The sequence below is a fragment of the Gopherus evgoodei genome, chromosome 2, assembly GCF_007399415.2.
Source record: "Gopherus evgoodei ecotype Sinaloan lineage chromosome 2, rGopEvg1_v1.p, whole genome shotgun sequence".
Classification (NCBI taxonomy): domain Eukaryota; kingdom Metazoa; phylum Chordata; order Testudines; family Testudinidae; genus Gopherus; species Gopherus evgoodei.
In genome coordinates this window covers 123,647,432-123,674,308 of record NC_044323.1, presented here as the reverse complement: position 1 = coordinate 123,674,308, position 26,877 = coordinate 123,647,432, and the positions used below count along the sequence as shown (strand labels likewise).

The 26,877-nt window shown below is 45.5% G+C and overlaps 1 long non-coding RNA gene across 1 annotated transcript in view; it reads left to right on the top strand.

The window, feature by feature from the left end:
• Positions 1-294: 294 nt before the first annotated feature.
• Positions 295-26,877, top strand: part of LOC115646129 — a 1,027,118-nt gene continuing 1,000,535 nt past the window's right edge. Inside the window, exon 1 of the long non-coding RNA XR_003998949.1 lies at positions 295-345. This is a non-coding gene — a long non-coding RNA (uncharacterized LOC115646129). The remainder of the gene's footprint in view (positions 346-26,877) is intronic.

Here is a 26,877-nt window from a genome sequence, read left to right as displayed (position 1 = left end):
AGCCATGAGAATGATTAAAGGATTAGAAAACATGCTTTACAGTGATAGATTGAAAGAGCTAAATCTATTTAGCTTTACAAAGGGAATGTAAAGAAGTGACTTGATCACAGTCTTTAAGTATCTACACGAGGAACAAATATTTAATAATGGGCTCTTTGATGTAGCAAAGAAAGATGTAACACAATCCAATGGCTGCAAGTTGAAACTAGACAAAGTCAGACAAAATAAGACATATTTTGAACGGTGAGTGTAATTAACCATTGGAATAGTTTACTAAGAATTGTGGTGGAGTCTCCATTACTGACAATATTTATATCAAGATTGGAAATTTTTCTAAAAGGTAAAGTGAGCAAGAGAGAAGACATGTTGATGTATTTTGGTATAAGATTTAAACCAGCATCAGTTTGGGATAAGTGCATCAGTCATGAGACATGAAGCTATCAATGGGTTATACAGATCACGTTATCACTTGAGAAAGTCACTATTTGATGTTTTTTTTAATTTTCATTATGAATACAGAAAAGGACAAGTTTAATAATAAATAATAATAATTTTTCAGCTCATATGAAGGCTCCGTTTTCAGTGAAAACATGGCCACGTGAAACACAAGTGAAAAAGCACCTTTACATTTGAAATGTGAATATTTATATATTTTCATCTGCTCCAGAATTGCATCATGCAATGCAATGGATCAAGTCAAATCTGAAACATATAGGTGGTGTCATTTCAACAAGATCTTTTACTTTTTTTGTTCAGCCTTCATCTCCTCTTTATCATTAATGATCTGGAGGATGGTGTGGACTGCACTGTCAGCAAGTTTGCAGATGACAGTAAACTGGGAAGAGTGGTAGATTTGCTGGAGGGTAGGGATAGGATACAGCAGGATTTAGACAAATTGGAGGATTGGGCTAAAAGAAATCTGATGAGGTTCAACAAGGACAAGTGCAGAGTCCTACACTTAGAACAGAAGAATCCAATGCACTGTTACAGACTAGGGACCGAATTGTGAGGCAGTAGTTCTGCAGAAAAGGACCAAGGGGTTACAGTGGATGAGTAGCTGGATATGAGTCAACAGTGTGCCCTTCTTGCCAAGAAGGCAAACAACATTTTAGGCTGTATAAGTAGGGGCATTGCCATCAGATTGAGGGAAGTGATCTTTCCCCTCTATTTGGCATTGGTGAGGCCTCATCTGGAATACTGTGTCCAGTTTTGGGCCTCACACTACAAGAAGGATGTAGAAAAATTGGAAAGAGTCCAGCGGAGGGCAACAAAAATGATTAGGGGGCTCGAGCACATGAGTTATGAGGAGAGGCTGAGGGAACTGGGATTATTTAATCTGGAGAAGAGAAGAGTGAGGGGAGATTTGATAGCTGCATTGAACTACCTGAAAGGGGGTTCCAAAGAGAATGGATTTAGACTGTTCTCAGTGGTACCAGATGACAGAACAAGGAGTAATGGTCTCAAGTTGCAGTGGGGGAGGTCTAGGTTGGATATTAGGAAAAACTTTATCACTAGGAGGGTGGTGAAGCAGTGGAATGGGTTACCTAGGAAGGTGGTGGAATCTTCTTCCTTAGAGATTTTTAAGGTTAGGCTTGAGAAAACCCTGGCTGGGATGATTTAGTTGGGAATTGATCCTGGTTTGAGCAGGGAGTTGGACTAGATGCCTCCTGAGGTCCCTTCCAACCTTGATATTCTATGATTCTATGAATTACGTGCCTTAAGAACTGGAGTTGAATTTGTCATAGAATATTTTTTCCTATTAAATTTTAGTGAAGAATTCTCAATTACCTTCAGAATTTGTTGTATACTTCTGTTGTGTTCTTCTTAATACTTTCCCCAAACTAAAATATTATCCGTATACATGTTCATTACTTCCTTTCCTCATAGAATCACTTTAAATTTTCTTTGGAAGATTTGCAAGATGCTTGTGTTGCTAAATGAGAGGTAAAGAAAGCAATATCTTCTACATGGCATTATCAGTCACCAGCTTGGGATTGTTGGGGGGGAGAACTTTCCAGAATCTACTAGCTGCATCCACTGATGAGAATACTGTTATGTTAGTTACCAGGGAAATTATATCTCATGGTGAGAGAAGGTACCTTTCTATCCTTACTGCTTCATTGAACTGATTTATATATATATATAGGGTGAAACATGTCCCTTTCTCCCCATAAAGACTGTATAGGGAAACAATATTTTGTTGATTCACTACTGTGCTTCATCATATCTGTTTCTTCACTATGGAAAGTAGTGGGATTACCTCACATCCCTAAGTCTGTGCTGAAAGCAAAGGCCATTGCACCCTATTTTAATCAGATTCACAGTGTTTGTCTTTTAAGATGGCCATTTTCAGTGACACTATCTCATTTTTTGTTTGGACTAGGAGGTTACTTGCTGTATCCCTCCTCATTAATGACAAAGATGTCAAACACTTACTCGTCTTTGAATTTAATTAATAGAGTAAATTATCTGTTTCCATGGTCTACTGAGCACTGTGCAAGGCTGCTCCAACTTACAGCTAGGGCTCGTACCTTTAGAAATCTTTTTACAAGTCACCTTTGCCCCCAAATCAATTTTAAATGTAACAATATTACTGCAAACCTTGAGATTAACAATCTATGCCTATTGATTAATGCTGTCTTTGGACACACATCCTAGGCAACAGACATAATTCAGCCTTTCTTGGACCATTGCCCAGTTTCCTGCGCTTTGACTGACATACTCCGAATATCCTGTTTTCTTAAAATTCCTGCTCATGCTTCCACTGGTTGGGCCAGTTTCTTCTAACTTTTTCTTCTTCTTTGTCACATCTAACATATTTATTTCATGGAAACTTTTTTCATACACTTTTTTTAACTTTTCTTTTCTCCATAGAATTTTTTTGCTTTGCAATTTGTTGCATCATGTTTCCAACATCCATTTGATAGCTAGCGTTCACTTTCACTAGTTAAAGCTGTTCTGCTAGTTTCACTGCCTGGTTCAGAGATAAGGCAGACATTAACTGTATTCTTCCTGAAAGTGATTATGTGACCTCTTTACATGTTCTTTCTTACTAATACCATGGTCACAGTGCAGTGCTGTTCATTTAAGGACTTCCACACTGGATTGAAAGGCTTCTACACTTTCTTTGGATCTCTGCATTCTTTGGCTGGGATTTTCAAAGGCGCCTAAGGGAGTTATGTGCCCTATCCCATTGAAATTAAATCAGTTTGGCATAAATGACTCATACCTTCTGATACTGGGGGGGCACAATGTGAATGGGAGGACATGTGACTGCCGCACATGTATCCTCTGATTAGTGACCTCCCTGCATGCTCTCCCCACCCCAGCAGAACTACCTGCAGGGGAAGGGGCTCTGTTCTTCTCATGCTGCTCCTCTGACCTCACACATTTGGCCGCTCTGGGCCCATGTGGGGAGTGGGGAGTGGGAGGGGGGCACTTCTTACATAGCTGAAGATGGTAACTCACGGTCTCTGCCTCTGGGCAGCATGGTGGCTGCCTGAGAGAGAGCCTGGCTGGGGAGATCGCAGCCCCCGCCCCCTCTGTTCCCTGCCCAGGCCCAGCTGCAGGGATAGGGCCTAGTGAGCCAGAGCAGCCCTTTCTCTCTGACATATTTCTGGCTTGCTTAGCCCCTGTTCCTGGCAGCCTGGCCCAGGTGGGAAGCAGAGGAGGTAGAGCAGGCCACCGTGCAGCACAGAGCAGCAACCCAGAGTGGCAGGTGTAAGAAGCCACTGGTCGCACCCCTTCCGCTCCCTGCCTGGGCCTGGCTGCCAGAGACAGGGGCCAAGTGAGGCAGAAATCTGCTTGGGGGAGAAAGGTGGGCTTCAGCTCACTCAAAAGCTGGGTCTCCGTGGGGCAGGCCACCATTCCAGCCAGGATCTCTCCCAGGCAGCCTGCTGCACAGAACAGCAAGCTAGATTGCCCCTTCTTGAGGCAGAGTGCTGGCACAGTGGGAGAGGGACAGAGCCCCTCTTCCTCTCCCTTGCCCCCTGGTCAGGCCAAGCAGAAATTGGAGGGGGCGGGGGGGACTTGAGCCCCACATCCTCTACCTCCAGCATGATTTGTGGTATCTGACTTTCTCACTCTTCTTTGAAAATCTCAGTATTAAAAAATAAGGGGAAAAAAAGCATGACTGTTTGGGTATTAAATTTCTTTTTGGAATTAAGTACTTCTCTTTTTTTCCAAAAATTATCATAGAATCATAGACGACTAGGGTTGGAAGGGATCTCAGGAGGTCAGCTAGTCCAACCCCCTGCTCAAAGCAGGACCAACACCAACTAAATCATCCCAGCCAGTGCTTTGTCAAGCTGGGCCTTAAAAACCTATAAGGATGGAGATTACACCACCTCCCTAGGTAACCCATTCCACTGCTTCACCACCCTCCTAGTGAGATAGTGTTTCCCAATATAACCTAAAATCCTCCACTGCAACTTGAGACCATTATTCCTTCTGTCTTCTGCCACCACTGAGAACAACGAAGTTCCATCCTCCTTGGAATCCCTGTTCAGGTAGTTGAAGGCTGCTATCAAATCTCCCCAACTCTTCTCTTCTCCAGACTAAATAACCCCAGTTCCTTCAGTCTCTCCTCAGAAAAGACGGTTACTCACCTTTGTAACTGTTGTTCTTCGAGATGTGTTGCTCACATCCATTCCAGTTAGGTGTGCGCGCCGCGCGTGCACGTTCGTCGGAAACTTTTTACCCTAGCAACTCCAGTGGGCCGGCAGGTCGCCCCCTGGAGTGGCGCCGCCATGGCGCCCAATATATATCCCTGCCGGCCCGCCCGCTCCTCAGTTCCTTCTTGCCGGCTACTCCGACAGTGGGGAAGGAGGGCGGGTGTGGAATGGATGTGAGCAACACATCTCGAAGAACAACAGTTACAAAGGTGAGTAACCGTCTTTTCTTCTTCGAGTGATTGCTCACATCCATTCCAGTTAGGTGACTCCCAAGCCATACCTAGGCGGTGGGGTCGGAGTGAGAAGTCGCGGCATGGAGCACTGCAGTTCCGAAGGCCGCATCCTCTCTCGACTGCTGTACCAGGGCGTAGTGGGAAGCAAAGGTGTGGACCGATGACCAGGTCGCTGCCCGACAGATTTCCTGGATGGGTACACGGGCGAGGAAAGCCAGCGACGACGCCTGCGCCCTGGTAGAATGCGCAGTCACACGGCCCGTAGGGACATGGGCCAAGTCATAACAGGTCCTGATACAGGACGTAACCCACGAGGATAACCTCTGGGAGGAGATAGGAAGCCCTTTCATACGGTCCGCTACCGCCACGAAAAGCTGGGGGGATTTGCGGAAGGGTTTGGTCCTCTCTATGTAGAACGCGAGAGCTCTACGGACATCCAGCGAGTGGAGCTGCTGCTCCCTGCCTGAGGAGTGAGGTTTTGGGAAAAAAACCGGGAGGAAAATCTCTTGGCTGACGTGGAAGGCTGAGACCACCTTGGGTAGAAAGGCAGGGTGCGGTCTAAGCTGCACCTTGTCTTTGTGGAAGACCGTGTATGGGGGGTCTACCACAAGGGCTCGGAGTTCCGACACCCGTCTAGCTGAGGTGATAGCTACTAGAAAGGCAGCCTTCCAAGAGAGGTAAAGCAGGGAGCAAGTAGCTAACGGCTCAAAGGGGGGCCCCATGAGCCGGGACAACACCAGGTTAAGATCCCAGGTTGGAGCAGGGGGACGGACGTTAGGGAATAACCGTTCCAGCCCTTTAAGGAATCTCGACACCGTCGGGTGAGAAAAAACGGAGCGACCGTCCGCACCCGGGTGAAAGGTGGAGATAGCTGCTAGATGGACTCGCAACGACGATAAGGCCAGACCTTGCTCTTTGAGGGACCAAACATAGTCTAAGATTTCGGTTACCGAAACTTCCATAGGGCGGAGATTTTTCTCTACGCACCAACAGGAGAAGCGTTTCCATTTCGCCGAATACGTGGCTCTTGTGGACGGTTTCCTGCTGCTCAAGAGCACCTCTCTCACGGGCGTGGAGCAGCGCAGCTCGGAACCAGTTAGCCACGCAGGAGCCACGCCGCTAGGTGCAGCGACTGCAGGTCTGGGTGACAGAGAGACCCGTGGTCCTGGGTAATCAGGTCCGGATGAAGGGGCAGGGGAACTGGGTCGGCTACGGCCAAGTCCAGCAGCATGGTGTACCAGTGCTGTCTGGGCCATGCCGGGGCCACCATGATCACACGAGCCCTGTCTCTGCGCACCTTCAGGAGGACCTTGTGAACCAGAGGGAACGGAGGAAACGCATAGTACAGGTGGGTCGACCACTGGATGAGGAAGGCATCCGCTATCGACCCCGGCTCCCTGCCCTGAAAGGAGCAGAACGCTTGGCACTTCCTGTTCCCCTTGGACGCAAAGAGGTCCACCCGGGGATAACCCCACCTCCGGAAAATGGAGAGAGCGACGTCCGGGCGAAGGGACCACTCGTGTGACAGGAAGGATCTGCTCAATCGATCCGCCAGCGTGTTCCGTACTCCGGGAAGGAAGGAAGCCCTGAGGTGAATGGAGTGGGCTACGCAAAAGTCCCAGAGCCGTATCGCCTCGAGGCACAGGGAGGAGGACCTGGTGCCGCCCTGCTTGTTGATATAATACATGGTCGTCGTGTTGTCCGTGAACACGGCTACACAACGACCCTGAAGCTGATGACAAAACGTTTGGCAAGCAAGGCGGACCGCTCTCAACTCCCTCATGTTGATGTGTAGCCCCACCTCCTCCTGAGACCACAGGCCCTGCGTCCGCAGGGTCCCTAGGTGGGCCCCCCAGCCTAGATCTGAGGCATCCGTTGTCAGGGATACCGAGGGCTGAGACGGGTGAAAGGGAAGACCCGCACACAATACGGACTGGTCCAACCACCAGCCGAGGGAATCTAAGACCTTCTGGGGGATTGTGAGTAACATGTCTAACGGTTGCCTTGCCGGCCTGTAATGACTGATAAGCCACAGCTGGAGAGGTCTCATGCGGAGCCGAGCGTAGTCGGTCACAAAGGTGCACGCCGCCATGTGGCCTAACAGGGTTAGACATGTCCTCACTGACGTCAACGGGGCTGACCGCAAGCGTTGAACGATCGCCGCCATGGTCTGGAACCGCTGCAGAGGCAGCGAGGCCCTGCCCACAGTGGCGTCCAGGACGGCCCCGATAAATTCCACCTTCTGAGAGCGCCTCAGGGTGGACTTGTCTGTGTTTATCAACAGGCCCAGACTCGCAAACATGCCGGTGATCACGCGGACATGGCTGGTCACCTGCTGTTCCGACGTGCCCCGAATCAACCAATCGTCCAGATAAGGGAACACGTGGACACGGTTGCGCCGAAGATGCGCCACGACAACTGCCATGCATTTTGTAAACACCCTCGGGGCCGTGGACAGGCCGAACGGGAGGACTGCAAATTGATAATGAAGAGCCCCCACAATGAAGCGGAGAAAGCGTCTGTGGCGCGGCCAAATGGCAATGTGGAAATACGCGTCCTGCATGTCGAGGGCGGCGTACCAGTCTCCCGGATCCAGGGATGGAATAATGGTCCCCAGGGATACCATGCGGAACTTCAATTTCACGAGGTATTTGTTGAGCTCTCGCAGGTCGAGGATAGGCCTGAGGCCCCCCTTGGCCTTGGGGATCAGAAAGTAGCGGGAATAAAACCCCTTGCCTTTCTCGTTTTCCGGAACCGCCTCTATAGCTCCTTTGCTGAGGAGCGTCTGCACCTCCTGCCGAAGGAATTGCTCGTGAGAGGGGTCCCTGAAGAGGGACGAGGAAGGAGGGCGGGAAGGAGGAAACGAAACAAACTGCAGGCGGTATCCCGTCTGCACCACGCTTAAGACCCAGCGGTCCGATGTTATTTGGGACCACGCCGGGAGGAAAAACGAAAGGCGGTTGGAAAACGGGGGGGAAGGATCCATAGGGGAAACTGTTACTGCGCCCTCGAGCGCACCTTCAAAATGAAGGTTTAGGACCAGGCGGGGGTTTTGAGGAGCCTTGGTTCTGCCCCCCTTGGTTCCCCGACTGCCTGCGCCTCCCGTTCCTGCCGCGGCGCCTGTAAAGGTCCTGCCGCTGGCGGAACTGGGAAAACGGCCTGCGTTGTTGTTGTTGTTGTTGTTGCGGCCGGAAGGGTCTACGCTGCGTCACGGGAGTGTGCATCCCGAGGGACCGCATAACGACTCGGTTATCTTTCAGACTCTTGAGTCTGGGGTCTGTTTTGTCAGAAAATAGGCCCTGGCCTTCGAAAGGAAGGTCCTGTATGGTATGCTGGAGCTCCGGCGGAAGGCCGGAAACCTGCAGCCAGGAGATGCGACGCATCGTAACACCTGACGCAAGGGTACGGGCAGCCGAGTCCGCAGCGTCCAAGGAGGCTTGCAAGGCCGTGCGTGCGACCTTCTTGCCTTCGTCCAAGATGGCCGTAAACTCTTGGCGAGCATCCTGTGGCAGCAGCTCCTTAAATTTGTCCACTGCCACCCAGGAATCAAAGGCATATCTGCTCAGCAGGGCCTGCTGGTTGGAGACCCTGAGCTGCAGCGCCCCAGCCGAATACACCTTACGGCCAAGGAGGTCCATCCGCCTGGCCTCTCTTGATTTGGGGGCCGGAGCCTCCTGGCCATGACGCTCCCTATCGTTCACCGATTGAACCACCAGTGAACACGGGGTCGGGTGTACATGGAGATATTCGTATCCCCTGGAAGGGGCCATGTACTTCCTCTCGACGCCTTTTGCTGTCGGAGGGATGGAGGCCGGAGACTGCCAGATGGTGTTGGCGTTGGCCTGGATGGTTCGTATAAAGGGCAGGGCGACCCTGGTGGGAGCATCAGAGGAGATGATGGTTACAATTGGATCCTCTATCTCCGAGACCTCCTCCGCCTGCAGACTCAGATTTTGAGCCAATCGCCTGAGGAGGTCTTGGTGCGCCCTGAGATCCAGCGGGGGGGGACTGTTGGAGGAGGTACCCGCCACCGCCTCATCCGGGGAGGAGGATGATGAGACCCCCGGCCCGAGAGTGTCTAACTGAGGGTCTTCCTCAGCCCTCGCCTCTGCCTCCGGAGCCACCGCGGAGTCCTGCTGCTTGGACCCTTCCTCCCCTTCCGGGGAGGGAGGGGGGCGAGACAACGAGGCTTCCGGGGCCCTACGCTCCGCAGTCGCCGGCCTAGGAGGGAGCTGCTGGGGGCCCTGGGCCTGATGGTACGCCCAGGGTGTCCAGAATCCCCACTGTTGTGGGCCTTGGTCCTGCAGCGGCGGATCACCAAACAGCGCCGCCTGCCGGTCGGTGCCCAGCGCATAGCCGCTGTCCGTCTGGGAGGATACGGACGGCTGTCTCGAGGGCCACGGTGGGGCCGACCCTGGATGGTACGGGTCTGCGCGGGCCGGCACGGAGGATCGTCTCGGTGCCGGGGACCGGTACCGGGAGTCATACCGGTGCCGGGATCGGGACCGGGACCGGGATCTGTCACGGTGCCGTGATCCTGATCGGTGCCGTGATCCTGATCGGTGCCGGGCGCCGCTTCGGTGCCGGGCGCCGCTTCGGTGCCGGGACCTGCTACCAGTTCGGTGCCGGGAGGTCGACCGGGACCTGCCACCAGCTCGGTGCCGGGAGGTCGAGCGAGACCGGGACCGGGACCTGCCACCAGCTCGGTGCCGGGAGGTCGACCGGTGCGGCGAGTAGCGTCGGGACCTGCTCCTGGAGTCGCGGTGCCGGTGTCGACTGGAGCCTGACCGCGACCTTCTCGATGCCGACCGGTGCCGCGAGTGCGACCGGTACCGCTGAGGGGAGCGGTGCCGGGACTGCGAGCGGCGTCGGGATCTGGAGCGCCCAAGACGTCGGGACCTGGATCGGGAACGACTGTCTCTGGGCGGTGCCGACATCATGGGCTTGCCTCTGGACACGACCCGCACCGGAGGTACCGGGGGTGGCAGCCGAGTAGGCTCCGTCAGGGCAATAAGGTCCCGAGCCGAGGCGAAGGTCTCCGGTGTGGACGGGACCACTATCTCAACCCCAGATCTCATGGGGGAGCTCGGCGGCACCGGACTCAACGGACCCGCCGGGCCCGGAGTCAACGGTGCTGACGGTGCCGGCGGCGCCGCGGCCGATGTCGAGGCCGGGCGCTCTAGCCGGGTCTGCCTGGCCGGAGTATTAGACTTCGACGGCCTTGGCTCTGGCTCCAGTGCCGGAGAGGGTCGGTGCCGAGGAGTCTTCTCGGTGCCGGAGCGATCCGGTGCCGGTGCCGATACCACGGCCTGCGAAGCCGTCGGGTCAAGTGCCGCCTCCATTAGGAGAGTTCGGAGCCTTTGATCCCCCTCCTTCTTTGTCCTCGGCTTAAAGGCCTTACAGATGCGGCACTTGTCGGATCTGTGCGATTCCCCGAGGCACTTCAGGCACGCTTCGTGGGGATCGCTGGTAGGCATAGGCTTCTTGCAGGCCGCACACTGCTTGAAGCCCGGCGAACCAGGCATGAGCCCGGTGCCGGGTGCCGGGAAGGGCTAAGCCCCCGGCAATAGAAGTACTTTACAACTAATTAACTTAACTATCAACTTAACAAACTAATTAACAACTATAATGAAACTAGAGATAACGATAGATAACGATAGATAACTAGGAGAGCTAGGGACGTGGAGGACAGCTATGCCGCGCTCCACAGTTCCAACGACCGACACGGCGGTAAGAAGGAACTGAGGAGCGGGCGGGCCGGCAGGGATATATATTGGGCGCCATGGTGGCGCCACTCCAGGGGGCGACCTGCCGGCCCACTGGAGTTGCTAGGGTAAAAAGTTTCCGACGAACGTGCACGCGCGGCGCGCACACCTAACTGGAATGGATGTGAGCAATCACTCGAAGAAGAACTCATGTGCCCCAGCTTCTAAACATTTTCATTGCCTTCCGCTGGACTCTGTCCAATTTGTCCACATGCCTTCGCTAGTGAGTTGGGGGGACCAAAACTGAATGCAATACTCCAGGTGTGGCCTCACCAGTGCTGAATAGAGGGGAATAATCACTTCCCTCAATCTGCTAGCAATGCTTCTACTAATACAGCCCAATATGCCACTGGCCTTCTTGGCAATGAGGGCACACTGCTGACTCATATCCAGCTTCTTGTCCACTGTAATCCCCAGGTCCTTTTCTGCAGAACTAATGCTTAGATAGTTGGTCCCCAGCCTGTAGCGGTGCATGGAATTCTTCTTTCATAAGTGCAGGACTCTGCATTTGTCCTTGTTGAACCTCATCAGATTTCTTTTGGCCCAGTCCTCCAATTTGTCTAGGTCACTCTAGACTCTATCCCTACCCTCCAGTAGGGTATCTACCTCTCCCTTCAGTTTAGTATCATCCCTGAACTTGCTGTAGGTGCAATGAATCCCACCATCCAGATCATTAATAAAGATGTTGAATAAAACCGGTGTAGCAAAGTACCTTCTTCTCCTCAGCAGGCTCAGTCCTTTTTAGCCTTGGAGAGACAGGCTTGGGCAAAGCAAACCCTTCTAGGTAGCACAGGGACTGGCTAATTCTTCCCTCAGTCAGTCCCTTGTGCTTGTTTTCTCCCCTTCTGGGGACAGAGTGCAGTCTTTCTTTCTGGAAGGGTTCAGAGCCTTGCTGCATCTAACTTGCTGGCAGCTTCCTTGCTTCTCTCACTCTCCCCCCTGCTTCCATGCCAGGGAGGGTTTAAAAAGGTCTCCAGCACTTGGAGCCAGCCGAACCTAATTAGTTCCCTGGTAACTCCTTTTGCAGCTGAACCTTATTTTTGCCTGGTTATCTCTCCTCAGTGGATTGGGAGAGGCCTTTTAACCCCCGGGACTAATTACTACCACTCCCTTTGTAGCCATTTGTCCTGGGTTTGCCACACCAGTCCCAGGACCGACCCCTAGGCCACTCCGCTTGATAGCAGCTGCCAACTAGACATCAAACCGTTGATCACTACCTGTTGAGCCTGACAATCTAGGAAGCTTTCTATCCACCTTATAGTCCATTCATCCAATCCATTATCTTTTAACTTGCTGGCAAGAATACTGTGGGAGACCATATCAAAAGCTTTGCTAAAGTCAAGATATATCACATCCACCACTTTCCCCATATCCACAGAGCCAGTTATCTCATCATAGAAGATAATCATAATTCTTCTTCTCTCCTTTAGCAAAGGTAGCTAAGTTTTATTCATATTTTCAATTCATGTCTGTCTTCTTGCTATCATTTTAAAGTAGTACCCATATCTTCACAGGGATCCAAGAAAGGACCATCCACACTGAGGCTTTCTGCCCTTCTCCTGTCCCCATCCAAGATTTTGTGGCAGAATAGCTCCAATGAAGCCATACTATGAGGGCTTCCCCTGCCAGCAGATGGACCCAGAACCATGTCAGTGTTTTAAATCAAGACTGGATGTTTTTCTAAAAGATATGCTCTCTTTCAAACAAGAATGGTCTGTGTTAATCAGGAGATCAGACTAGGTGAGCACAGCAGTATGCACCACCTCTAAGGCTAAATTCCCAGAAAAGAGAGCACCAAACAAAAGTCAATGCAGGCTTGGATTGCATTAAATTTGGGTGTACATGGTAGGTACTACTTATTTCCCAAGTCTTGCTCCCAAGTTCTCCTTGTATTCCCTACACATGGCTTTTTCTCTCCAGACACAAAATGGGTCCTCTGCATAGTCTGATAATAAGTTTGGGAAGGGATGGAATTCTGATGGCAGCTGACCCTTATATTCTTCTCTTTGGGGGGAAATTTCCTCTCACCCCAAATAACCTACTGCACTGAATGAAAAAGAACAGTAGCCTATTTTTAGACCAAGGCTATGCATATCTAGTCTTACACTAAGGTGCTTTTCAGGTTCCAACTGTTTTATCTCTACTGAAAGACTACACAAAATGCTTTCACAACATTGCTTCTCAAGCTGTTACCGGTACAAACTATCTAGATATTTAGATACTATAGTATTTAATAGGATGCCATCAATCTTTCATAGTAAGAGAATACATAAATTATAAACAAATATGTCCTTTGGTCTAGTAGAACAGCATAATGATCAAAGACACACAATAGAAATGTATTTGCTTCAACAGTACGCTTTATTCCCTTAGCTCTCAGTATGTAGTGATGGACAGGCAGTGAGCTGTCAGTTTTTGTTCTGTCTGTCACACTACACTTACCTCCTGTTGTTTTAAGTAATCAATATGGGGGCTGAAATCACCTACCACTACCTCTGCTACCTCCTATTTTGTCCATTCATAAATTATGAATCCCTGCACAACATCAAGTCTACAATTTCGATTGCATTTGCTAATCATTGATCAATAATTCAAAAGCCTCTTCTTCTTCAAGGGTCCCTGGTTTCCTGGAGCATATGGCATAATGCTGACAGTGTTCACGAGACTATTCCCTTATCACAAAAAGCAGCCAGGGAAAACAAGTTGTTTAAAGTTCTTTTCTTTTCTTTTCTTTTCTGTCTGTCTGTCTGTCTGTCTTTTCTTTTTTTTTTTTTGTTATGTTTTGTTTTTGTTTCACTTGCTTGTTACATTCAATTACTGCACAAGCAGAGCAGCTACAGAGTGAAGTAGCAGCCAGTATAATTTACAGTTTTACAGTTTGGGTAGACATGGCACTTATCAACACATGTGTATGGCTTACTTTTTACAAATTATTATTATTTGTGTGTTTATCGTGGTTGGATTGCAACTCTCTTTTCCAGAAATCTTATTTTTCATGTTTATATGATTTATTCTAAGAGATTTTTAAAATTGCTCTATATCTGTGAAAACACATACATACATACAGAGGCAATGAAGGACTGGGGTGAAAGCAAGTATAGTGTTTCCTGGACTGTCAGGCAGTATTAATTTGAAGTCCTTAGCCATGATGACAGCCCAACAAACTGCTTGCTGCAATGTTTCTTTTGCTAAGATCATTTTATTAGCTATTATACTGCTTTAGTGTGACCATGAATAATAAATACTGTTATATAGAAGAGTTCTGATTACTTCTCCATGGAGACCTCTTTAAGGACCTGAACCTGTATACACATGCACAAAAATAAATTAGCAAGAAATGGGACTTCTCAGTTGCAAAATTACTAATATATCTAAGTTTTTTTGTTGTAGGATTATGCTTAAAGACAGAAATAGCCTTCCAAAATTGTTTTTAGTCCATTGTTGTTTCAAGTTCATTTGAGAAAAGACACATCAAATGCCATTTAGAATAAGAAATATAAGTGATGCCTCCTTCGACACAACAGTAATGTGTATTTTATTTTACTGAATTATTTAAGAAATAATATATGACCACATGATTTAAAATGATCATATTCAGGCCATCTGATTTTTGAGAGGTTAATTATTTATTTTATATTTCCCCCTATATATCTACTTGTTAAATCTGATCTTTAAAATAAAACTTTTGGATTAAAAATATGTTATTTCTATTTTTTTTTCAAATCTTATGATACATTTAGTAATTTTATCTCAATGTGTATAATTTCTCTAAGAAGAAAAGAAAATAACCAAAATGAGTTGCTATGCATCATCAGTTTCACTCCTACGTATGTCTCACCATATTTCTTTATTCATGATTAACACATAATGTAAGCAATATTTGTAGAATCATAGAATATCAGGGTTGGAAGGGACCTCAGGAGGTCATCCAGTCCAACCCCCTGCTCAAAGTAGGACAAATCCCCAACTAAATCTTAAAAACCTCCAAGGAAGAAGATTCCACCACTTTCCTAGGTAACCCATTACAGTGCTTCACCAACCTCCTGGTGAAAAAGTTTTTCCTAATATACAGTCTAAATCTCCCTCACTGCAACTAGATACCATTACTTCTTGTTATGTCATCTGGTACCACTGAGAACAATCTACATCCATTCTATTTGGAACCCCCTTTCAGGTAGTTGAATGTAGCTATCAAATCCCCCCTCTTTCTTCTCTTATACAGACTAAATAATCCCAGTTCCCTCAGTCTCTCCTCATAACTCGTGCTCCAGCCCCCTAATCATTTTTGTTGCCCTCCACTGGACTCTTTCCAGTTTTTCCACATCCTTTTGGTAGTGTGGGGCCCAAAACTGGACACAGTACTCCAGATGAGGCCTCACTAATGCCTAATAGAGGGGAGTGATCACATGGACTCATAGACTCATAGGTCAGAAGGGACCAATATGATCATCTAGTCTGACCTCCTGCACAAGGCAGGCCACAGAACCCCACCCATCCAATTTTATAACAACCCCTAACCCAGGACCGAGTTATTGAAATCCTCAAAATTGGTTTGAAGACCTCAAGCTGCAGAGAATCCACCAGCAAGCGACCCGTGCCCCACGCTGCAGGGGAAGGCGAAAAACCTCCAGGGCCCCTGCCAATTAGCCCTGGAGGAAAATTCCTTCCCGACCCCAAATATGGCGATCAGCTAAACCCTGAGCATGTGGGCAAGATTCACCAGCCAGCACCCAAGAAGGAATTCTCTGCAGTAACTCAGTTCCCATCCCATCCAACATCTCCCTGCAGACCATTGAGCAGACTTATCTGGTGATAATCCAAGATCAATTGCCCAAATTAAACTATCCTATCATAACATCCCCTCCATATACTTATCAAGCTTAGTCTTGAAGCCAGATAAGTCTTTTGCCCCCACTACTTCCCTCGGAAGGCTGTTCCAAAACTTCACTCCCCTAATGGTTAGAAACCTTCGTCTAATTTCAAGTCTAAACTTCCTAATATCCAATTTATACCCATTCGTCCTCGTGCCTACATTAGTACTAAACTTAAATAATTCCTCTCCCTCCCTAACTTTAACCCCCCTGATATATTTATATAGAGCAAGCATATCCCCCCGCAGCCTTCTTTTGGCCAGGCTAAACAAGCCAAGCTCTTTGAGTCTCCTTTCATAAGGCAGTTTTTCCATTCCTCGGATCATCTTTGTAGCCCATCTCTGAACCTGTTCCAGTTTGAATTCATCCTTCTTGAACATGGGACACCAGAACTGCACACAGTATTCCAGATGGGGTCTCACCAACGCCTTATATAACGGTACTAACACCTCCTTATCCTTGCTGGAAATACCCCGCCTGATGCATCCCAAAATCGCATTTGCTTTTTTAACAGCCGTATCACATTGGCGACTCATAGTCATCCTGCTATCAACCAGTACCCCAAGGTCCTTCTCCTCCTCCGTCGCTTCCAACTGATGTGCCCCCAAGGTATATCCAAAATTCTTATTATTAATTCCTAAGTGCATGACCTTGCACTTTTCACTATTGTATTTCATCCTATTTCTATTACTCCAGTTTACAAGGTGGTTCAGATCTTCCTGAATAGTATCCCTGTCCTTCTCCGTGTTAGCAATACCCCCCAGCTTTGTGTCATCCGCAAACTTTATTAGCACATTCCCGCTCTTTGTGCCAAGGTCAGTAATAAAAAGGTTAAATAAGATCGGTCCCAAAACCGATCCTTGAGGGACTCCACTAGTGACCTCCTTCCAGCCTGACAGTTCACCTTTCAATACGACCCGCTGGAGTCTCCCCTTTAACAGTTCCTTATCCACCTTACAACTTTCATATTCATCCCCATCTTTTGCAATTTAACTAACAGTTCCCCATGCGGAACCATGTCGAACGCCTTACTGAAATCTAGGTAAATTATATCTACCGCATTTCCTTTATCTAAGTAATCCGTCATCTTCTCAAAGAAGGAGATCAGATTGGTTTGACACGATCTACCTTTAGTAAATCCGTGTTGCAATTCGTCCCAATTACCATTGACCTCTATGTCCTTGACTACTTTCTCCCTTAAAATTTTTTCCAAGACCTTACATACTACAGACGTCAAGCTAACAGGCCTATAATTACCCGGATCACTTTTATTCCCTTTCTTAAAAATAGGAACTACATTAGCAATCCTCCAGTCATACGGCACAACCCCCGAGTTTACCGATTGCTTAAAAATTCTCGCTAACAGACTCGCAATTTCACGCGCCAGTTCCTTTAATATCCTCGGATGGAGATTGTCCGGGCCCTCCGACTTCGTCCCATTGAGCTGTTCAAGTACAGCCTCTACCTCAGTTGCGGTAATATCCACTTCCATATCCACATTCCCGTTTATCATCCCTCCATCATCGCTAGCAATGCTCCTACTTAAACTGTCCAAAATGCCATTAGCCTTCTTGTCAACAAGGGCACACTGTTGACTCATATCCAGCTTCTAAGCTCTTTTCCTTTTCTGCAGAACTGTTGCCAAGCCACTTGGTCCCTAGTCTGCAGTAGTACATGGGATTCTTCCGTCCTCAGTGCAGGACTCTGCACTTGTCCTTGTTATACCTCATCAGAGGTTATTGTATACCATACCAACTGGCTCCAATATTTTGATTGCAGTGGATGCTCACTCAACAGTGAAAGCTGTTTATTTGAAAACTAGATAATAATGACCATTAAAAAACTGAGTGATTGATCCCTCCTAAGCCAGTGATGCAGCAACAGCTCAAGTAAGATGACTCTCAGCCAGTGAAAGAAAGAAAAAATAGTTGGGTTTTCTGAAGTTTAATACCAATTTTTATTTGTATTCAGGGGTTATAAATCTTTTTGAGGGATTGTTTTGTTTTACTTTTGGTTGCTTTAGTTTTAATTTTAAAATCAGATTTTAAATCTTCATTGTTTACACAGATGCACTAAGCGTCAGCACAACTTTAATTTTCATATATCACAACACAGCTCATGAACCCCTAATGCTTTATTAATATAGTATTTTTGCATTTCTTAGTTTTTTTAACAAAAAAAGTTCTAAGTTCTCCATTTAATAGGTATCGAACATGCCCAGCTGAGTGTCCATCGCTCTCATTAGTAAACTATTCTACTAAGCTAAAAGTTGACTAGTGTCTTCTAGTAATGCATAATAAAGGTCTCTTGGTTCCTTGCTGTAAATCCAGAGTAACACCATGAAAGTCACATGAGTTAATCCAGATTTACTGAGGTGTAAATAAGAACAAAGTATTAATTTCCCTATCCATTTATGTTTCAGTTTTTACCCTAATAAGTGCATATGAGTTAAAGTGGGCCCAAGGCTTGAGAGCTGTAACCTTGAATAACATTAAAACTGCTGCACCATTTTTTTTTTCAAATTTGCCTTGTCTTCTCTGAGATGGAGTTAACTGTAAAATAATCACAGAGAAAAAATTAACTAACACAAGCTATGAACAGAGAGCTAATATTTGATCTCTATTGATTTAATTAAAAATAATCTATTATATTCTTCTTTATGTTTTGTATTTTGATAGACCTTGGCACTGTGGAAACATATATAAAAACACAATTCCTGCCCCAAAGAGTATAAGTCTTAATTTGTAACATGAAACAACAAATGAATGTAAAAACAGTAAGAGGCAAGATTAGAAAAAGAGCAAGGACAATGGCAATAAAATCCCATAGAATCACAGAATATCAGGGTTGGAAGGGACTTCAGGAGGTCATCTAGTCCAACTCCCTGCTCAAAGCAGGGCTAATTCCCAACTAAATCATCATAACTACATAGATTAACACTGTTCATATCCTGATGGTAACAAAAATGGATGTCAAGTTTTTCCTGCATCTATCAATTTTTGGAAGGGGAAAAAAAAGCTTAATTGTTATGTAGATGACATGTAAAACCTGATGAACAAACAATCTGAAGTCATCATTCATGGTTTCCCATTCCTGTGTAGGAAGCTGATCCATATGAAATAAGATCTCTAGAGGACCGCCTTCCAAAACTCTAAACAAGCCAGAAACAAGCTGTCATAAACAGATAGCTAAGGGTTAATGTCTCTTTCACCTGAAGCACCTGACCAGAGGACCAATCAGGAAACCGGATTTTTTTCAACTCTGGGTGGAGGGAAGTTTGTGTCTGAGTCTTTTGTCTGTCTGCCTGCTTTCTCTGAGCTTTGAAGAAGTAGTTTCTGCTTTCTAATCTTCTGTTTCTAAGTGTAAGGACAAAGAGATCAGATAGTAAGTTATATGGTTTCTTTTCTTTGGTATTTGCATGAATATAAGTGCTGGAGTGCTTTAATTTGTATTCTTTTTGAATAAGGCTGTTTATTCAATATTCTTTTAAGCAATTGACCCTGTATGTGTCACCTTAATACAGAGAGACCATTTGTATGTATTTTTTCTTTCTTTTTTATATAAAGCTTTCTTTTTGAGACCTGTTGGAGTTTTCTTTTCTGGGAAATTTCAGGGAAATTGAGTCTGTACTCACCAGGGAATTGGTGGGAGGAAGAAATCAGGGGGAGATCTGTGTGTGTTGGATTTGCTAGCCTGATTTTGTATTCCCTCTGGGTGAAGAGGAAAGTGCTTTTGTTTCCAGGACTGGGAACGGAGAGGGGGAGTCACTCTGTTTGGATTCACAGAGCTTGTGTCTGTGTATCTCTCCAGGAGCACCTGGAGGGGGGAAGGGAAAAAGGATTATTTCCCTTTGTTGTGAGACTCAAGGGATTTGGGTCTTGGGGTCCCCAGGGAAGGTTTTTCAGGGGGACCAGAGTGCCCCAAAATACTCTAATTTTTTGGGTGGTGGCAGCAAGTACCAGGTCCAAGCTGGTAACTAAGCTTGGAGGTTTTCATGCTAACCCCCATATTTTGGACGCTAAGGTCCAAATCTGGGACTAAAGTTATGACATGAGTGGCAGCGGTTACAGGATAGACAGAATCCAGAAGCCAGTAGAAATATTTTATTTTTCTTTTCTCTGCTAGGGGCTTTTTAGCAGAGAGAAACAGTTTGGTTTTAAAAAGAAACCAGAGAGAATTTTTTTTCTGCTCTCTCTGGCAGTTTGTGGCTTGCATATTAAGCAAGAAGCCATTAAGGAGCTGTTACAGGTCTTTTGTCATGCAATAGCACTCCCATTAGGAGTCAAATACCAGCACTATATACATGCAAATAAAGTGGTTTTTCTAGTTTACGCTAGAGGTAGAAAAGGAAATAAGCACTGTTGCTAGGCAGACTTCAGGAGGCAACAGAGAACCTGCAGTTCTGAAGATAAACACTGGAGGGCACCCCAACACAAGAAAACAGAAACCATATCTACCAAGACAAAAATGGAGGCCGAAGAACAATTCAAAGAAGCTGAACACAGGCGAGAGATGGAAAAACACAAACAGGAACTAGAAATAAAACAAAAAGAGATGGAGATGAAAGAAAGAGAAGAACAGATCAAACAGGCAGCCCATAAAAGGGAACAAGAAGCCAAAAATGCCGCCCACCACAGAAAACTAGAAGAAGAAGAGGTGGCCCATCGCCGAGACATGGAAAAACAACAAAAAGAAAATGAAGAGAAGGAAAAACAGAGAAAACATGAACTGGACTTAGCGCAAGCTGGACTTCATGCACCAACCAATCCTAACAACCCTTCGCCAATTATGAATCCACATCACAGAAAGTTTCCGACCTACAAGGCAGGTGATGACACCGAGGCCTTCTTGGAAAATTTTGAAAGAGCCTGTCTTGGGTACCGCATCCCTGAAGACCAGTACATGGTAGAATTGAGGCCACAGCTCAGTGGACCTTTAGCAGAGGTGGCAGCTGAAATGCCTAAAGAGAACATGAACGACTATAAACTTTTTCAAACCAAGGCCAGATACAGAATGGGAATAACCCCGGATCATGCCCATCGGCGTTTCAGAACCCAAAAGTGGAAACCAGATATGTCATTTCCCAAACACGCCTACTACGTTGGGAAAAATTATGAGGCCTGGATATCAGGACACAATGTTAAAACCTTGGAAGAACTGCACCTCCTCATACAAATGGAGCAGTTCTTGGATGGTGTTCCTGAGGACATCACACGGTACATACAAGATGGAAAACCCAAAGATCTCGCTGAGGCGGGGGAGATTGGAGCCAGATGGATGGAAGTGGCAGAAAGCAAGAAAGCTACTATCAAGGGTAACGAATACCCCAGAGGGCACACCGACCATAAACCCTACAACTGAGGACAGCCAAAGACCCCACATACCACCCAAGTAAAGCCACAGACACCCTACTCTTCCACCTCACCAGTCTCCAGTAACTCACCTCGGCCCAGTGACCCATCAGATGGAAGATGCTTTAAGTGTAATGAACTGGGACATATCAAGGCCAACTGTCCAAAGAACACCATGCGAGTGCAATTCATTACACCACCATCACACCAAAGATCCCCAGGCTCGGATGCCTCTCAAATACCCTTGGAGCGAAGGGAAAATTTGAGAGTGGGCGGAAAGAAGGTTACTGCGTGGAGAGACACGGGGGCACAAGTGTCAGCTATCCACCAATCCTTCGTTGACCCCAAATTCATCAACCCAAAGGCCAAAGTTACAATTTACCCCTTCATGTCACAAGCTGTAGACTTGCCTACAGCTCAACTGCCTGTCCAGTACAAAGGCTGGTCAGGAATGTGGATTTTTGCAGTCTATGACAATTATCCTATCCCCATGCTACTGGGGGAAGACTTGGCCAACCAGGTGAAGTGGGCCAAGAGAGTGGGAATGGTTACACGTAGCCAAACCAGGCAAGCTTCCAGACCATTCCTGTTCCTGAGCCGTCCACAGAGGCCCCGTCTGTGTTACCAGAGACCCAGACAGAGGTAGTGGATCCAGATTCCATGCCTACCACTGAAACAGCCACAGCACCTCCAGTCCCAGGCCCGGAACTGGAACAGCAACCAGCACCAGCAAGTGCAACCACATCTTCAAACTCAACGCCAGAGGGCGCCAGCGAGCCAAAACTGGCAGAAGCAAAAGACAGCCATACCCAAAAGGCTCAGCCAGAGCCTGAAATACCCTCAGGTGCACCAGCGGAGAGCGGTTCACCAGCAACGGAAACAACCCCATCATCTACATCACTTCCAGAGGGACCAAGCCCAAGTCCACAGTCTGAGGAAGAACTGGTGACCCCAGCCTCAAGGGAACAGTTCCAGACTGAGCAGGAAGCAGATGACAGCCTTCAGAAAGCTTGGGTGGCGGCACGGAGCACCCCACCGCCTCTCAGCTCTTCTAATCGATCCCGGTTTGTTATAGACCAAGGACTTTTATACAAGGAAATTCTTTCTGGTGGACACCGGGAAGAATGGCAGCCGCAAAAACAGTTGGTGGTTCCAACTAAGTACCGGGGGAAGCTCTTAAGCTTAGCCCATGATCATCCCAGTGGCCATGCTGGGGTAGAATGAGTTCATTTTTGCATTCTTTTTCCCCCACCCTGATTCTGACCAGAATTGGAAATGCTGAAATAATTTGACCCAGGAATTTCTTAGGGACAATACCCAAGGGTGAAATTTGCAATGCAGTAATGGGCAATGATAAGAAAGGAATTTCAATCACACACGCAACCAACTCCATTGCCATCTCCATTCAAAGAAGCTCAGGAAGCAAATCTTTTAAATTTTCCAAGGCAGAGTGAACTCACCCAGACAACAGAGCCCTGGCAATAATGTTGGTGTTGTCACAAAGGAGCCTCAAAAGCACTGGCGGCCTGGTAGGGCAGGAGGCTTATCCCCAAGACCAGTTAGCTTCTGTTCTTTCAAGTATAGATGATTAGAAAAACATTGATGGAATTATTTTCTGTTGGAAAATGCACTCCCACCTAAATCCAAGTGATTTGTAAAATTGGGTTGATTTTGCCAAAATTATGTTTTGGAGAAAAACCGGAGAAAAAAGGTCTACTAATGCCAAAACATCCCATTTCAACATTTACAAAATGAAACATATTGCTTTTTTTATTTTGAAATTACTTTTCATTTCAATTTTATTTTATTTTGTATTATAACACCATATAAAAGAAAAAAGTCTAAATAAGATCATTTGTGACACTAATTTAGTATTTCAGATCTTGAAAACTAGCTCTGATTCTGCTTTAATATTATTTTGACATGTTAAACAAAATGTTTAAACACATAGTTTAATTGAAATTTTGGTTCTCTTACTCATAGAAGCAGCCTTATTGGCTTCTATGGGACAACTTATATGAGAAAAGTGAGCAGGAGTTGACCTTGAATGCGTTCCTCTGGTTTTTAAATCAAACTATCCTTGTTTTCTTTCCACTCATGAAGATAAATGTTATAACAGACACCACTGCATACACATAAAAGTTCAGACAGCAAAGCTAACACACAAAATGAGAGAAGAAAGTGTCTTCTAGAATGAAAGGTACTAATGTACTAATTTAAGCCAATGTTCAGTTGATGTAAGCTAATCAAGTACAAAAGCTATAACATCTTTGGCAGTGGATAACCGAATGTAAACTAACCAAAATTAAGTCAATATAAGCTAACTCTTCATTGTTCATTGATCTTGTTTTTACAGGCTACATACTGCCTGACCGGGTTGGATCAGAAGTACCTATCAGAAGAAGAAAGCTGTTAGCACAAAAGAAGATTAATTTAAATTGGCTGGTATAAAAGAAAAGAAGAGACTTACCCTACTGGATTTCCTCATTCTACAGTCATATAAGATCTACGTTTTTCTTCGGCACCTGTTGAGAAGTGTGCCACTTTTTCTTTCCCATGCAGGCCTTGCTATAGTTATCCATGTCTTTTTCACTGTTATACACTCCATATGGAGCTATACATTGACACTGTTTAGAAACTGAAATTAATACAGAGTATTTCTGCCTGATTTTTAAGAGGAGTGTCATGATAGAGCCACATATACACCACTTCCCTGAGATTTGCATGGGCTGTTAATAAGTTTCTGAGTGGAGTTCAAGACACTGATTTTAAATGCAAATCCTTAAATGGTTTGGGACTTGATAAACTTAGAGATCAACTCCGTCTCTTCATACAGCTCTGAGACCAGTGGAAGCACTCAACCTTCTGGCTCATAAATGGAAGTGTGCTGCTGACAGGGCATCCTTAGTTGCAGATTCTCCATTTCTTTCTGAACCACAAATACCGCTGGGACACACTGCAAAGGCCATTTTTTTCTCCCAGCCATTTAATGAGTTTTACTGTTTGGCAGTGGGAAGATCATACTTTATCTGCTCCTATATGTTTATTTTATGCTGAGGACAGCAGTTCCTTGTATATTTCTTGTGTAATTAAATTATGTCAGGTTGCCCAGGGGTTGGGTTGGGTACCTCCTTACATTTTTAAAAATAAAAATAAATAAACTGCAAAAATAAGTAAAAGAAAATGGCCAGTGGTGCCTTATGTTTTTATACTAATTCCTTTATCAGATACCCACAGTTTAAAAAGACACATTCTGTGCTTTCAGACACCTTTAATAAGAATTTTTTGCATGTAAATGTAATGGTTTATTCAAAGTACTTTTTCATAGCTCGTTATTACTAAGTGAAAGTTCTTTTTCCATTAAATTTATTTTTGGGCTGGGAGTTTCAAAGAAGCCTAAGGGGATTAGGTACCCAACTCTCACTGAATTTCAGTTGGATTTGGTTACCTATCTTCTTTACACTGTTTTAAACATCCCAGCTTTAATCCATAATACACGGTGAAGCAAGTACATGTATCTGAACTTAAATTGGCATTCTCACTGATACCTTCTTGAAAGTAAGGATAACTAAAGGATATCCTTCTTATTGCCTTTCTAGACCCAATCCTGAAGTTCTTGTTCCAGATGCAAGTCCAGATTCAAGAAGGTACTTAAGCACATATCTAATTTTAAGCACATGTGGAATCCCACTGAAGCCAATGGTTCTAATTATATGCTTAAAGTTAAAAACCTCACTGAATCTGGTATCTGTGTTATCCTTTGTGTGCGAGTGTAGAAGGAAGCCTGCCCCTGAAGAAGGGATATTCTGCCTATAAACAAATTGCCTTGGGGATCAGAAGGAGTTACCCAAGATCTTCCATTATTATGGTTGCTGGAAGAACATTTTAATAAAAAAGCTCAACGTTTATTAGATTTGAAGACAATATTGTTTGAAAAGAATTAAATTGTTTGTTGTTTTTAATTTCTAGTTGAAAGTAACAATATTGTGCACAATTTTAACACAGTATCCACACATCTTTGTTTGAGATGTTTTTATTTGATAGATTAATTACATGCAGAACCAAACTCTATTTGTGTTGCTCATGTGAGTTGTCTCTTTTCAGCTAATAGGATGTAAGCCAAGCAAGTTTTGGCCTGCAATGAAGAACGGATCTAGAAAATCTCATGCTCATGTGCTAGAAAATCACCCCAAAAGAGTTTCTTTGTGTGTTTGGAAGAATTAGCTTAGTACCCTTACACTAACCTACATAGAAATTTCATATTATAGAGTATAACTGGCCTGCTATGTAGTGAGTGTCTTCCTTAACAGGACAGTAACACACAGTCTGAGGTCCCTTCAGGATAAAGTAATGTATACTGAAGAATTTGATAGATTATCAGTTTTTCATATGCCAGATGAAAAGAGAAGAATTACCACAACAAGGAAACATCCCACTTTAAAGGAAAAAGAAAGGCTACATAATACAATGTTATTGAGTCATAAAAACACTAGAATACAAAGTATGTGGGGGGAGTAACAGAAAGCCAGGCTTTTTAGCTTATTCAGATGAAGGAGCCTCAAATGGCTTTGTTAGGAATTAAGTTAATTGGGTTTGCTGTAAGGTTGGTGTACTTCCTGCTGGAAAGTTTCCATGTTTTCCTCAATTTAAGTAGTGGCTGAGCTCCCATGTCACCCTGTTAGCCCAGACTTTAATTAGTTCTGGCATTCGCCTCATAATGATAAATGCTGAGATGATGAATGGAAATGCAAATGAGTGTGAAGTGGCTCAGCCATCAGAGCTGAATATCATTAATACCTTCCTACTGTTAAATCGATCAATGTCATCCCAGGATCCCTCTGTTCAGCGGGTGCAGATGGCTGTCCTCCAGAATGCCTTCCATTATAAAGGCAGTGCAAACTTTGTGGGTTTTTTCTCCCCATATGCTTTTATTCATCTTCTGCTGAATATTTGTTTGGCAAGTAGATTTCTAATATATTTCCAGCTGAGATGAAAACTATTTAGGGTCACTAAACAAGTAGCTAATTTAAAGCAAAATAAATACCAATATGGGGCTGTTCTCACATCAGAAGAAAATTCCGATATAGATTCAGTAAACTGGAGAGGAATTGGATTGTTCACCATACACTTCTAAATGTTTTTAGCATTTATGTTTGGCAATTACTCTTTTTAAAAAAAATATGAAAGGTTTATTCATTTCAAAGTTATTTCCATAACAGTATGTTACTGTCTCATGCTTTATACATCCCAGACACTACAGAACCTCTACAGTACTGTAAGGATCAAAATGATTTCAAAAAGTTCAACAAGATGTTTTAAAAAAACAAAAACAAAAATATTTTTTTCAGCGAATAATGATCTAAGAAGAAATCAACATGCAAAACTGACAGCATCAGAGTAACAAATCAATAAAGATAGATTGTATTAATTTAAGATGAAATTCATTTCATCCACAGAAAATCCAACTAATCAGGCTTTATGAAAGTACACCAGGTATTGGGTGGGTGAAATTCACTCCCCCGCTGATCCAGGGAAGGGGGCTGCAGCTCAGCCCCCTTATGGCTACTACTTCCATCTGTAGTAGCCACAGTTCAATCATTTCACTTCTTCAGTGAGTTAGAATCATGCATCCCATGGCCTATCCTTCTGTTCATCCCTGGTTTTGGAAGACATAAGGAGACATGCTCTGTGGTCTGTTCAAGGGGTGCAGAGAAGTACCTACAGGACAACTGTCTCGTTCCTCCCTCTCCTTTCTGTCAGCGCACATCCACACTGTGGATCTTTAAATGATTCCTAGGTCCTTTCACACACCCTCTGTTCCTGGATGAATTCCATCGACTAAGTATTGCTGGGCTTGATTCAAAGAGAGACTTACGTATCTGTCCCTTTAGGCACCACTGACATTCAGAAAAGTGCTTGGCTGCTGCCTTACCCTGAGGATCCTAAACTCATTCAGTGACTACATTTTTGCTGAAAAAGTTCCC